The following is a 16,183-nucleotide window of genomic DNA, read 5'->3' as shown; positions in this document are numbered from 1 at the left end:
ATGAAACATAATCTCCAGAGAAGAAAGTTCTAAGATTGTGCATTTTTAATTAACATGCAGAACCATAACTGAAGCAGTCCTCACTCAACCTTCAACCCTGGGCTGCATAAACATTAAATATCTCAGTGGAGATGAAGTGCACTCTGAACAATGAGTGAATGTTCTGCTGGTCTATACGCTATACAGAGCCTGAGCTTCAATGTGGGACCCTTCCAGACCTTTTTATGTTGAACTCTGACCCCAATCTCCATATTCACAAATTCCGAGTGAGTCTCAACAGAGAGACGAAACAACATACCATCCACAGACTGCAGTCTCATGAGACGAACATCCATCAATCTTTCTATGAATTATTAAAGATGCAGCCAACACGCTGTTTTCAATGCGGGATGGACTTATAGGAGTCAAGGGGTAGTAAAGATTTGCAGACAAAATGATGCAAAGCTGTTTTAAATTTACAAAAACAACATGCACTTCACTCTCACAGAAACACACGAGATCGATTCAGGGTAATCCTGCCGCACCAGTCAGGGGGTTAAAGACACCGGGGACATTACATTGCTTCAAAGACTATCTTCCAAACTGGCTCGCGGTCAAGATTTGTGACTTGTCATGATCTGACTTGTATCTGGCACAAGTCACTTGCAGCCATAGCATTTAAAATGGAGGTGCTCTCTGAAGGGACCTGTGATGAAAGGACCTCCACTGGGATATCAATGGGTGTCTATGTGGCGCTCATGTAGAAATGAATGGGACCGTCATCAAGTCTGTGGTGAAAACCCAACAAGGTGCAAGGCACGATTCGAGAGAAGACAGGCAGCCCAGTCGGGGATCGATCGGCTGCCAGTTCAAACACCACTATTAGAGAAGGGAAGAATGTACTCACTTATCGTTGTGTCATGCTGCCATAAGGTTTGTAATCATCACTCAAACTCCGATGTCAGTAACCGACAGCAGGACGGTCTGCTCCACGTTCCCTGCAATGCAGTCAGACATATGAGGGACCATTAAGACGAACTGACATTAAAAACCTGTCCATACGGACTCAGAGGTATCTGTTCCAGATCTGTTAGACAGGCCATTCATCCACCCAGATCGGGATTTTCAGTCACTGTATCCAATACATAGAGTTGCAAAAAACATGTCCCTGATCACTCTCTCAAGAGCTTATTGTATTTGTAGTAGTGTGACTCATAATAAAAGCTCAACCTCAACACTGGTTGATACAAATCCCTCTTTCCGCCCTCAGTCTGTTATGCTACTCTGCTAACAAAGAGCACAAACTTTACATGTGCTGTGGTGCTTTCCTTCCTTCCTTTTTCCTTGAGTATTTCTGGTATGTGTCATTTTTAACAGGCTCCTTTCGCTGATTGAAATGGCTTAATTTTTTCGCCACACTTCTGTGAAACAAGCAGGGAAAAACGTAGCAGAAAAAGTGTGTGTTGAGTGGATTTCAAAGTCATCATAAAACCTTGAATGTCTCCTGATATGAAAACATCCCGTGTTACATGAATATTGTAAAATATATATTTCTGTGTTTTAGACAGTTGAACTACTGCTGCTGCTAATTTCCCCCTGAAGCCAACTGGCTGAAGTAGATGATGCTGAGTGGGTGTGAGGGGAGCGATTTAACTTGCTGGTTACACATGGCTTCATTTAACACATGCAGAGACTCCACGCAACAAAGATCACCTTTCTCTTATGGCATTAAAGTAGGAGCTTACCACTGTTTAACTCTTGCCATTACAATAGTTGTTTAAAAAGAGCTCATATTTTAATCCATGCCCACCATCGCTAGTTCTTGGTGACATCCGGGTGAATAGAAGAGAGTTCTGAGACTGAACCCCAGCAGTGGGCTATTCAGTGTTGGAGGCTTTGAGGGTTGATGCTGAGGTCAGCGTGCCACAATGGCTTCCCCAGTACATGCCTAACATGCGTGGAGGCTACACACTCAATCTGGTCTTCGAGACTAATGAGGACACATGACCTCACTATGCATAAAATCGGGGTTGACCAGCCCCGCTTGAACTTGTGAAATAGGATTGACACTACATTGGAAGTGGGCCTCTGTCATGGAGGCCGAGTTGTATCAATTCAGCTGATGATCTGTACTTCAGGAAGCCAGTGACGTACCCTATAAGCCACGAGATTATGTCTGAAAGATTGATCTGTGATCCATCTGGTGCGCAAACAAAATGTTTACTCTTTTTATAATAAATATTTATACAGAACTTTTTAGAACGCTGTTCACAAAGTGCTTTACAAAAAGAATAGCTCAATCATGAAGGTATGCAGCTAGATCTTCAGTGAGTTACAATTAATAAAATATTGGATATTACATATCGGTATTATATCCTTACTAAGCCATCTTGAGAGAATTCTGGGCTTAAAAGGGATTCAAGCAAAGAAATAAAAACTTGTAGAAGGTGTATTGTATCACAGCGGGACTCACCCCAACACAGGCGTGTAAATCCATCTGGTGAGGTTCGACAAAGGTAAACATCAAAATTGGCAACATGATCTGTGAAAGCAAAATGTAGATATGATTATTACACGTCCGTTTATTAAAGGGAGTTTGCGGATTTTGTCAGTAGGTGCCAAGACAACAAGTATCAGCACGGTTCCCTCAGTGCTCACTGCCCACCCTCCCATCCACTTGCCTTTCTTTCCTCTCATTAATATGGAAATGAGTTGCTTATTGTTGTGAGTTGGGAAGAAAGCTGTCATGTCTTTGGTGACAGGCTCAATGGATGTGTTTGGATTGTGGGGCTTGCTGTTTTCCGAAAGCATGTCTTATCTTTGTTTAGGCAGTGAATCAAAAATGTAAACATCACTTCATTAGCATCTGTCAGGAAGCTTAACGCTATGATTTTTAATACATGGCTAAACCCTCTGAATAGACAAACAGGCCTTGTTATTCTGCATCTTCTTTTATCTCCACTTTATGGGGAAGTTGATTTCTCAGAGGAAAACTAACTTAATCCTCTGTTTAAGTAGCATCTGTGTAGGACAAGCTTTCAAAAATGTGGCACCGGAGTGGCCTATTTGTACGGTCTTGTCATTTAAACCTTTGCTTTAGACAACAGCCGGCCACTGATCAAAAGAATCTCCAAGAGAAATTTAGAAACTGAATGAAAATGAATTACATGCTCTAATCAAAACCTTTGAAGAAGATCAAAGAGGCTTTCAGTAGACCAGAGGAGCCGCCCAATTCAGATGGGTCTTCACATTTAAGAGTTTCTCAGTCAACTACTGCATGACTGGACTAAAGCAATAGTGTTAGACCAGTGTTTCCGAAAACACCTGATTCTGTCGTTGCTGATTCATAAGCGAGCGGGAAAGAGGAAAACTCATCTATTACAACACATGAATTTCAGTTCAATTGTTCTTGACACTGCATCCACACATTTACATCTTTTAGGAAACATTATAATTGATAATATAGTACTATCATCAAATGGAGAAAGTGAGATCTGTTGAATAAAACTGTTAAAAATGAGGACCGAAACTTGTATCACCAAATAGCACAGTAAGAAAGCAGAACAATAAGGCCCAAAAACAGATTGTAAACTGTGTGCAGATTTTGGCAACAGAAGCATGACAGACCTGGTAGGTAGACCTTTCAAATAGCCAAGCTATGTGGTAGGGCTGTCTCCTAAAAAGGTGTGTGTAGGGTGCGAGTGTAGCACTTTATGTTACTGAAATATCTAATGAACTTCAGTCCATGGTTAGTATATTACATATGTAGGCCATTCCCACAGCCTTGAATCTAGTAGTGATGTGGAAATTGTCTTAGGAGCAGAACATACAAGGAACATACGAGAAAATATGTGTTCTTATGAGCAAGAAGATGTTGACGTCTCACCTTACATCTCACTGACCAACACCTATAAGGACAGCATCTGGGCCTCACAAATAACAACACAAGAAACCCTCATGGGACAAATCTGCTCTTCAGAGGGGTTACAGCTTCTGTGGTTCAGTTCACAGCGCTATTTGTCTTATCTGCCACAAATGCTTATGGTGGCTTATTTGCAGCTGCATTAGACAAAGGACAATTTGACCATTACTGCCATCAACTGGCTTGGAGTATCAAAATATCAAGTTTGAATCCCACTCATTAGAATTTCATATTCGTTTCACAGACTTGGTGCTGACACTTCAACTAAAGTGGTCATTTAAATCGGCTACAACGGAAAATGGGGACTGCATAAACTTGAAAACTGAAAATGTCGTCGCTGTGGTAAAGCGATGAGGAAAGCCAGTGTCCTAAAACAGACAGGTTTAAAATTGCAAAGGCGTCCACAAGTTTTCAAGGTAATCAGAAATCCATCACCCTCTAACAAAGAATCAACAAAGACAAGGTCTTCATGGCTTAGTCAAGGCTGTTATTCCCTGAAAACAAGTGAACACAGATGTCTTGTCTTCTCTTGAAAATTATTTCAGACTTCCTACTTGTCTATTCAGAAGTTGTTCCAATTGCTGGAGTGTCTTTATGCGAAATGAGGGAGGAGGAGAGGAAGGGATGAATGTGTGTGTAATGTTTGCATTTATATTCCTCCATCCATCTCCCTTTCTGTCAGAACAGTTTCATTGCCGTGTCAGTGATTTATGTTGGGAGATAGACGAGAGTCTGTTAATGGGATATTCTTTTGCTCTCCTCATGAACAACATGTCAAAATCAAGATTAAAAAAAAAACAACTCGAACGCATGCCAGGGGAGCAAATTAGATCTTGTGGCAATATTCCATCAAAACAGGGCGGACTCACAAACATCCAAGCACCTTGGTTTGACACACACCCTCTCCAGCACTAAAAAAACAGGGTCAGGTAATTGAAAGTTTTCAGTCAGGAATATTTTAGCCTGGAAATTTATGAATCCATTTCCACCTTAGTTGGAATGTTGGGCTGTTATGAAATTCAAACCAGGGGGAAAGATATTGCCAATAAACAGAAGTGCTGCATGGATAACAGATAGATATCATCTGACGTTCTCAAACACTGTTAAACTCACAAAGGTTAATTTCAGAAATGTGAATGTTATGGAAGTCAAAACAAATATGCCCTGCCTTCCACGAACATTGTGGCAACAATAAAATGTCAATTATAGGAGCGTGGTGAATGATTCCATTGAGAAAATGATTAAAACTGTACGGAGAAGATTTGAGGGGCACATTTGCAACCAGTGTGAGCGCAGTCTCACAAATTCAGTGTTGAAATGAGCTTTTTTACACCACAATAGTGTCATAGATCGAATTTAGAGCAATGTCATTCCAACAATGTGAGCACTCAATTACCAATTTCTCATTTAAGCATACTTCCACGACAAAATCAAAGACATATTCACAAAGAACACGGGTTCCACTGAAGGGAAACAAGCCAAACTGCAAATGGTAGTAACGTTAAAAACAATTGGACCGTCAAACACAAAATTGTTTTTCTCTTGTCTTCTGATTGGATTGTCCAACAAAAATTATGACAGAACATTACTCAAATATGAATCTCAAGGCTCCCAGTCATTGACAGGATATACAGCAGAAACAAAGTCAAACACTAGTTGTAGTGAGAGACTGTTGCAGTTTGCAAGTGCAAGTAAAAATTGATAGTTGTCAATAAGACTGTATTCAGTGTACTCATATGGGTAGTAGTAGTACAGAAGTTGTCAATGTTGAAAAAGATGTCGCAGTATTTTTAGCTTTAGTCATTTTACACAGTTTTTTTTCAGCACAGGTATCTGTATCTGTATTGTAGTGGCAGTGTTGTTATTGCTACAATAGCTGAACATGTTCCATTCAACAAACCTTTTGAGTAGCTGCAAAACCTTCTCAACTGAACAACTACTTCAACTTCTATCCTAACAAGTATTGTGAAGCCTATTCCACACAACTGAGTGCACCTCTGTGTTCACACATCTTTTTGGCAGAAACTCCACATACTTGAGCCCAAATTCTTCTGACATGCGGTTGTTATTTTGGTGAGCGCTTATTTTAGATGAGCCCTCTGCGCTTCCACAGTGACAGACTTCAAGGTTGCCATCTTGTTAAGTTTTCCTGGGAGCGGAGAGGAATGCTGTGGATTTTTGCCGGGTGGCGCCGGCCTAATCTAGAAAGGGTCCTCCCGTAACCTCGGCTCTTCGGAGAAGAGCGTCCCACTGAGATGGTCTGTTCTTGGGGTAATGGGTTGAGGGGAGAATGAGTTCTGCCTCTGGCGTGGCAGGGTATGAATTACTGCCTTTCTCTCGTCTGCTCGGCCAGATAACAACAAAACAGAACCACAAACTAAATGACGTCCAAACCCCCTAAAAATATAATAAAGCTGTCTGGTGGAGTCAGTATGAAGACCGTTTGGCAGCAACCATGATGAGGTCATCCTCATTTTTATGTCAACCCCGACAGTGAAACAGGGAACATTTTATTTGAACTCCTCCTGATTTCAATGAACTTTGAGAGGAATTATTCTTTCCAGCTTCCACCCTCTTGGACTGGAGTGATAAGGCTGTCAAAAAATGAGCATGTCTGACACCAACAGCATGCGCCTCGTTCATCTTTATGAAAGAAGAGGGGTTTTTGGACCCCGATACAAACATCCCCAGTGACACGTTCAGCAATCATTCTGCTTTATTATCGGCTAAAAGTGTCAGATTCATGGGAAGACAATTGCTGATTTACTCTTTCCCTGCTGCAGCCCATTAATTAATAAGCAACTCCTGCAATAACCTGCCACCTGAAATTTATAGACTGGTGGGTTCTCTGCCTCTTTTCATTCCGTCATGATAGCGCGCATTTTCCGTCATGTCGCAGAGATCATAGCACATATAAAACACATGGTGTGTTTATCCTCTGTCACTATTTAAGGGGATCTCAAATGGCATTATGGTAATTAACTCGTACAACCTATCAATAAGAGGGATCATTGATCATGCTTTTGTTGGAGCTGTGGACACACACATTCGTCTCCTTTGTATTGCAGTTCTCTTGTCAGCTATTGCCAACTATTTGACCGTGGTAATGCGAAAGCAAATTGAAGATCTCAAGTCTTTGTTACTCTGCTTGTCTGAGTGAGTGTGTATCAATGGGTGTGTCCTCATGGGTCTGAGTGTTTTTCTTCTTGTGGTGCATCTTTGTGAGTTGGCCTGTGCATACATGTTTTCTGTCTGTCTTTGTGTCGCATGTGACTTCTGATGTGCTATTCCCTACTCCATGTTTGTCTATGTGTAATAATTGTACCAATGTTGTGAATAGTAAAATGTGGTGTTTGCTTTACAAATCTGGTTTAAAAGTTAAAAAACACACAATCAAAAAGAATATATTATAAAACCGAAACCCTTGATGTTGTGCTTTCACTAGTGTCAATATGAGGAACACAAAGATAAAGTGAAGCAAATAACTTGAGCAATCTGTTGACGTGTTATTGCATCAAAGCTTTTGGGAAATGTTGAGTTGCATTTTGATTGAACATTGCACCTGCACGTGACCCATTCCTCTTCTTGTCCACCAAAAACCACTTGAATTCATTGATGTCATTGTCTAGTACCAGATATTAGCAATCTGGTGAGTGGGTGCTGAGGCTGGAGCGAAACCCCACAGAGATTAAACAGAAGCCTCCGCAGCTTGTTCCAAAAATAAAATAATTTCATTCATCCAATTAAAAGAAGAAATGGAAGATCCCCCAAACATCACTTGCACTCAGGCTTTGCTGCTAATTTAAACTCCAAATTTGTCACTTGCCCGGGTGAGATCACAGGCCATTTCAAAGTCGGCCGGACTTAAAAAACAAATAAGCCGAACTGAGTTAGTGTCACAGTGTATTTAGCACAAAAATATGCTAAACTGTGTGCGCAGACTGAGACAAATCTGCATAATGATTCACAGGATTTGAAGAAATACTGCACTTGAGCCGTAATTGCTTTGACTCACTCGTCTGCCTTTAGAACAACAAAAGTAAAATGGCAAAAATATTCACCTATGGCCTGAAATCAGTGCACCAGTGCCCCTTAAAACTCACACAGAACAGACACGCTGTTAGTGGGTATAAAATGATCAATATTTTCAACTTGTGTATTTGTGCATTTTCGAACTTCTTTGTGGCATTTTAATGTTTTTACTTCTATTTTTCATTCCAATTAAATTGGAAACTCTAAGAACTAATTTAGCGTTGTTTCCATCAAAAATGTTTTATCAGTTTGAATCTTTTAATACTTTTCAACATATTGAAAGATTTTCCGTATATTGTGAAAAGTCTTTAATTTAATAAATTATGGAAACATTGACGTATCAAGGGTTAAAATTGTTTCAACTGGACCAGAAACTATTTAGAATATTTTTTATAAATGTGTTATCTAAGTTAGTATTTGCTTTTGAGTGCAGACACATTTTGTAACAATGAATAGGTCGAAAGCTTTGAATGAGAATACAAAATCATTTGAATGAAATAAAATGGGATATAATTTTGGCAGTCAAGGAAAAATGATGCTAGTTTGTGACATTGTAAGAATAAATTCTGACATTATGATGAAAGACATTGCTAAGCGATACAAGCAGTCCCAGAATATGAATTAATAATGTGGTAAATATACATATGATACTAAGTTGTTTAGACAATAGACAATTAAAATAATATAAAATGGAACGCACAACGCTGCTGAGCAGCAGCAATCCTTCCGCTCCTTTTATGCAACACACTCCAGTATTGATCTGCTGCAGGAGCCTGCAGAGTGATCACACAGTGAATTGCACAGACTTGAATTTGAGGATCATTGATTTTTCAACAGTGGCTCTTTTTAGCTCTGGAGAGCCAGCGACGTGTCTCATCTGGGAGATTCAGCTCCATTTAATGGCCTGGTGTGTTTGCGATGCTCCACAAGCACCGTTTCTTTCTTTAATATTTCATAGCTAATGTTTAAATGTATATTTTGGACTTGAACAAATCTGTGTCTCAGGCACTCTGGAGGTTGATCTGAGCAGCATGTTTGGCAAAGTCAGCAACATTTCACTCTCAGTGCCAATTTGACACTGCAGTGACAGCGCAGCAAAATTTTCCCTTCGTCGTTTCACAGGCAATTACCCTAAATAGTCACACCCATTGAAGCACTTTTCAGATTTCACATACTTGTACTTTCACATACTTGTACTGACTATAACTGTTTTTTAATCTTTAATATTTTTATTTTAATTTTCTGTGTCTTTCAGTGTTTGGAAAGGCATGTTTAAATAGAATGTATTATTATTATCATTGTTTCAAAGGCAACCTCAAGTGTTTATATACTTTACATACTGCATGCTTTCATTGCCGCCTACTTGAAGAAACATTGTCATGCTGTCTTTCATGGGGTTTTCCACTTAACCCTTTCGTTTCTATGTGATTTGAAGATAGTATCAACTGATCTCAAGGGTTCATCTGAAAGCAACAGGAGAACAAAAATGTCTGTTTCCTGGAAGGCAAAGTATGGAATGATAATTGTCCTCAATGAGGACAAAAAACATACATATTGTACATATAGATTAATATTTGAAAATAATAACAATAATGATAATATTAGTAATAAGAAAATCAGGAACTCCATGATAATCGAAGGACGTCTGTGTTTAAAATAATGTTATTTATTAAATGTTATTAATAATGACAATAATTTATACAAGTAATGTGTTATTACCTTTTTATCAACAATAATGAAAAGAACAGAAGAAAATACTTAACAAAATAATTTCAGGTAGAAAAATATACAATTATAAATATCATTATATGTCTATTGATTTGATTAAAATATTAATATGAAAAATGAGTCATTATCGATACAATGCACAGCACTATCGTGCAACGCCATGTTTTGGAGGAATAATATAATAAATAATAATAAAACAAATGGCTTCATAGGGTTTTGGAATAACTGGAAAAATAAACATGAAGCTTTGTGGTAAACATATTACCCATAAGACCAAATGTATTCATACAAATAAATTTGGTGAATTACGGCCAAAAAAAAAAAAAGTTAAATGACAGCAGACCGTGACATATCACAGGCAATATTGTGAGCATCCAGTCCAGCGGATACAAGCCAATTAGCCTGGCTGACAGTGTTTAACTTCCTCTGTGTGTCTCCATTTGAAAAAGAGATACTGCACTGCGAGTGGGCAGCCTTCCCATCTGCGGAAATCATTACACAAGAGTGAGAAGACAATCCTCTTTGCCTGGGCTTGTCTACTGTTATTGCACCATTTGAAACTTCAGCTGCTGCCAAAAACTAGAGGAAGAGAATCAACCTAATAGAGTCAGTACATTCAATGTCCACTTTGGATCAGTCCGACAATCATGACTTTCACCACTGCTGTTCTGTCCGTTTTAAAGTTTCCTGTCGACACTGTCAACCTTCCTTGAGAAGGGTTTTGAATAAGGAATTTGTGGCGTGATGAAAAACAGATTTCATCTTGCCAATCATTTGCACTCATTACAGTTAGTGGCTTTCCTCGAAGGACCCACAGAGACCTTTCTGAGCTTGTCATCAAAATAAATGATGCACAACTCCTGAATAATGTGAGTCCAATATATCTCCATACGTGCTGTTTAATTAACTCAAATCTCCAGCTTTAGTACGATGAAAGGTTGTTATAGAAACAACCCCTGTCACGCTGCTCTGCAACTGCATCAGATAAATGTAGTCTGTCTAGCATTTGAAGTTGGATTAATATTGCAATTAATGTGACCGTGTCAGAAGATTGATTCTGGATGTTACAATATTAAAGAAAAAAAATATTTGCCCAGAGAGGTGTAGCGAAGAGCATCCAGTGAGTGTCAGTGGGGCTCCCTGAAGTGGGGGTCTCGGGAGAAAGAGGGCTCGACAAAGAAAGGTCTGGGTGGGAGAGTGGAGTGTTCACACCTCCAATTGTAAACCCACATTTGTAGTCAAACATCCCCGACCTCAGAACCACTTCGCTATGCTGGAACTTTCCACCCACTTATGTGAGTTCGGCACTGAGAAAAGACAAAGGTTATGTGACAAAGTGTTTGTTGTTCTGAACAGCACTGTAAATGCCCCAGAAAAACAACCCCTCCTTCTTGACTTGCTATGTAAAAAGCAGAGGTACTAGGTGGGCAACGTGTTCCACAAAAGGCCACAGTGGGTGCGGATTTCTGTTCCAACCAATCAGTCTGGTGAAACCTCATTGGTTACACTGTGTGTGCTTGATCGGTTGAAACAAAAATCCACACAATCCCAGCCCTTTGAGGACTGGTTTGCCCTCCCATATATTAGAACAATGGAATTCATTCTCCTTTTCACTGACAGATTATCAACCTCCACTCTGATACACACCTGCACCGAAACACGTCCACAGCAAAACACACCCCCTGCCAATCCCACACTTGAACACACACACAGCTACAATAAATGCACACCTTGAAAGTGACATCAAAACAGTCCCCTAACACATTTTTAAGGTGAAACGGACAGATGTCGCAGAGTACAAGGCAAAGTTATCGGAATTATCAGAATGATGCTCCAATAAGCGCTAAGGTCCAACTGTCCACATATGGTATGGGGAGATTTTTTTTGTCTTTCATTGCTATTATACTGTGTACAACAAAGTCTTCGGCTTCACATGACATGGGAATCTGACAGTTAGATTAGAATTATCATTGATAAAAGCATTGTGAATAATAATTGTTCACGAACACGGTCATACTTTTTTGCAAAAACAACTTACATGTCAAAGTTTAGTTATTATTCCTTAAGTAAGTGAGTAAGTAAGTAATTCCTATCACAAATGGCAAAAAGCAAAACTCAAGAGGTTGTGGTTGAACGTGCTGGTCCACTGCTCCAGGAGCCTTCATTAGCTGTGAACTGACCAACCCAAAGAGCCTTCACAAGGTTATCTGTACTCATACACTTAACATCTCCATAGTTATTTGCCTCAATAGTTGACGTTAACCCAAGGAGAGTTTCCGATGTGAAAGCTAATTTGGATCATGGCCCAAGTCTGAAATCGTGAGTTTGCGCTTTATCTAAAAAACAGACTGCTTTGCTTTTATCACGCGAGCTTTGCCTTTAATCTCTAGCTAATGTTGTTCCAAGGATCGTTCAAGGACTTGTCAGGAAAGTATAACCCACTGTCAACAAGCTCATTCATCATTGTCTTTGAAGAACTCTCAAGAGCTGTTGGATCTCAACTGAAACTTGAACTCTGCAAGGTTGGATGTTTTTTTTTTTGGATAAACTGGACTGAACCGTTGGTGGAATAAATGAAAATGAGTTTCCGTCAGCTGATTTAAATTGAAAAAACAAACAATTTATTCCCTAAATGTCGGTCATTGAAGGGGCAAATGGGCACATGTTGTTTTGCAGCACTCCATGCTTATTACCTGATATCTCAGGCATGATGGGCTGCAGTAATTAACTCCAGTCACCCAGGGGTGAAGGTGTTCATGGTACATAAGAGGGCTTAGCCACTCAAACTGCCGCTAATAATGAAATCAGATACAGTCCCTGTGGTGGGTCACGTGCTGCTCAGCCTGGTCACGGCTTGCCTGGAATGTAGACTGACAATTAGAGATGGTGAAATAACAAGCACCCGACTTTTTACTGATACATGCCACACGAAAATGGGACTGCTGTGAGCTTGAAATGCACGCATCGTCTTTTGTATAAAGTCACAATTAAGAATGTTGATGTGACAATACAGCTGGCCCAAGAATAATAAGAGCATGATGAAAATATTGCAATGTACATGCGTTTGTGGGTGTTTCTTTCATAGCAAATTCAGTGTCACTGATGGGTTCAGAGACAGCAAAGTAAAACATTTTTGGATCGTTTTCAAACATCTAGACACATCGAGGTATCGAGAGAGTACATTATCTTCATATGAGTATCATTTACGTTTCACAATTGAACTGTGATGGTACATATTTTAAAGGCAAAATACAAGCCTTATAAGTCCTGTAGTGATTAAATATTTTAATAAGGAAATAATATTTATTCATGTAAATATAATGCTGTCACGGTTAAGCATGTGGTGTTGACTTTGTCGAAAACAAGCTGATAATTAAAGTTGTGATGAAGACGAGAAGTGCTCCATATATTTTTCGTTATTGCCTGGGGACAGAGGCTGGCGACATGTGCCCCCAGCATCTTAACCTACATTTAAGACCCCTCTGTGCAGGGAGGAAAGCCTTAAGGGTCCAGGGAATGGCTTCCAATCTGTTACTCACAAAGCTGCTTTCAGTCAGAGTCCACATTCTAAATATTTTCTCTGTAATCCACAATATTCACACACTTTAACTGAAATGTCTAAATAAAGGACCAACTGTGTTTGTTTTCTTTGTGTTTTTTTCACAACACACTGTCATTCAATGTTGCCAGACATCCTCACAGCTGTTCAAAAATGTGGCCCACCGACCTTGACCAGCTGACCGGGTCTCCTGACAGACAGAACATGATGACCTGAGTCAGCAACTGTTAGTAAAGCAATTATCTGTCATCCATTCAGCACAAGAGGGGAGTCAAAAACACTTGTGTATAAAAATGTGTATAAAATGAAGTAGCAACAAAGACAAATGAGGACCGGTTTTCCCACCCCTACATTAGAACAATAGAATTCAATCCTGTTTTCGCTGACAGATTATCAACCTCCCACTCTGCAACACACCTGCCCTGAAACACACCTACACATATGCAGCAAAAGACACACCCCTGCCAATCCCACACTAAAACACACACACCTAAAAATGTTAAATGTGTCTTACCACATTGGAATGATTTAAGAAGAAATGCACAACAAAGTGGAGTTTACAGTATCAATAGACTTCACCCTGGATATTGGTAAGACCTGCTAAGGTCGGGAAGGAGCCTGGCTCCTTGAACAGAATCGGAGTGTAAAATACTGTCAGAACTATCTGCAGTTTCTCTGACTTAGTTCAAATTTAACCATCCTGTTTGGGCACCGTAATAAATAAAGTAGCATGTGAAGTGCCATCACCCTCAACAGCAAGCTCAGTAACGGTGACTTCCCTTGAAGCTCTGGAGCCCAGTCAACCTATCACGTTGTTGATCACTAAACTATGGAATTTTGCGAGCAATCTAGCTTCACGCTGCCAAGATTGAACCTTGTCACATCAGACCAATGAGATTACAGGCCTTTTATTGGCATTAAAGTGCTACATTGTGCTGTTTTCATCCATACATTTTCCTATCTATTATTCTTCCCCCTTTTATTCTGTTCCTGGAGCACTGCGCTAATCAATCAATTTTTCAACAAGAGACTGCCAGGTGTGCTGCAGGAAATGATCCAGTTTCACCTAATTTGGCCGGATATAATGACATTACATCATGAACAATTACAACGTGTTGACGAGCAACCAACGTGAGGAGATCACATGGATTCAGTCACGTTCCTTCTATGCACTATACTGTAGAGCTACAGTGTGTTGATGCGCTGATCTGTCCGTCAGTCAAAGCAGCTCTTCCATGGTGCTCGGCGCTGCTCTTCCCACACACTCACTGCAAAGAAGCCAGTCAAATGCACAACTTCCAGCTGTTTTTAAACCTGATGCGCCTCTAACCTGACCACACACCTTCACGGCAGAACGACGGAGAGAGTGATCCTTGTCAGACAACCCCACAGACTGTCTAATGTGACGTCTCACTTCAAAACTTTAATGATACTCGAAGGCTGTCAAACTTTGCTATGTGGTTTAAAAGTTGGCAAAAAACTAAATGCATAACAAAAATAATGCCCTCCAAAATGTGAGGAGATAAAGACTCATTGTTTTTATGAAGCAAGTTCAGGCAAAGAATGGTAAGGATTTGTTTGGAAACTCAAAACTACAATAAAATCATGAAAAACACAAGTGATAAAATCGAAACAGTTATTTAAGGTTAATAACTAAATAAACCATGATATATGTCGCTTCTCTGGAGACATTTGAAACAACAAGATTTTCTGCAATTTGTTTCTCCAAATAGGATGGCGGAATAACAACCGAGTGTCAAGAGCTACAGTTTTTCACAAATTATGAATAATTTTCAATAGGACTTTAAGCACAAGTGCGGTTTGGCTGGGGTTCCTTTGGTGGTGTGCTTCAGGATTTTTTCAATGAACCAGTTCACCGTAACTGAGTTTGTTATTGGGATTGATGGGAGCAACGCTGCTCTGCTCCAAGTCACATTGACAATGCTAGTATTGGCTGGATGTTTCACAGAACCATTCAGTATCGCTAGATACCAATAAACATCAACTGGTGTCTGGACCAACTGCTGCGGTCGACCTGGCACACAGAAAATGTAACTTTATCGTTGTAAAAAAAAATATGACTAATCTCAACTCACTCTAAATTCAATGTTTTTCATTTTCCATTTTGTTCCATTCAAACATCCTCTGGTCGCCCTCTCCATTCATGATGGTCATGACTGAATATACTGTCACTTAGAGAAAAAAAAGGGACGTTCAATAAGCTAGCTAGCACAGAAGCTAGACAGAAGGTTGAGCAGCTACACTGGAAAATCAACACAGACGTTCCTGAAGACCTGGGGAATCATGAGATGAAGACAGAGGAAGGCCCTCGATGGGGTGGCCACGAACGAAGAACAGGCCAGTGTCTGGATCTGAGTAAGAACAAAAGACCTCAGGTGGAAACAAGCTACAGTGTGGGGTAGGGAGACATTCCTATCACTGCCCCTGTATCCTGAGAGGTTCTAATATTGAAGGGGTGAAGCATTAGAGATGGGTTGCTCCCAGCTGACAACCCGATGGTAGGCTTTAATAAGCACCAGCAGAAGTGCAGCAATGCTTGCGCAAGCAGAGCCAATGCTTCAAAGTACCTGACCCTTCCTGTTGGCTACATTTGACATTATTAGCAGATAGTTTAGTGTCTTGTTTATATCCATTTGTTTCACGTCTTTAAAGCTTGCCTTGCTTTCTAGATGCACCATCTCAACATGCCGTCACATGAAGCAAAAATAATTACATTTGTTCATAAAACAAAGCTTAATATGAAGTGAAATGCAGACGTACAATAGGTGTACAGCGGTAACTTTATTTTCTTTATTTCTGAGCACTGGTTGCTCAGCTCTAAATGTCTTTTTTATAACATGCTCACTTAAACCAAATGGCTTTTCAGTTAATGTTGATCGTGCTGCATAATAGACATTTTGTGAGCCTTCATCACATTTGCGCTTCTGCAGTGTAAATTCACT

The sequence above is a fragment of the Synchiropus splendidus genome, chromosome 1 (assembly GCF_027744825.2).
Source record: "Synchiropus splendidus isolate RoL2022-P1 chromosome 1, RoL_Sspl_1.0, whole genome shotgun sequence".
NCBI lineage: Eukaryota > Metazoa > Chordata > Actinopteri > Syngnathiformes > Callionymidae > Synchiropus > Synchiropus splendidus.
This window is presented reverse-complemented; position numbering follows the sequence as displayed.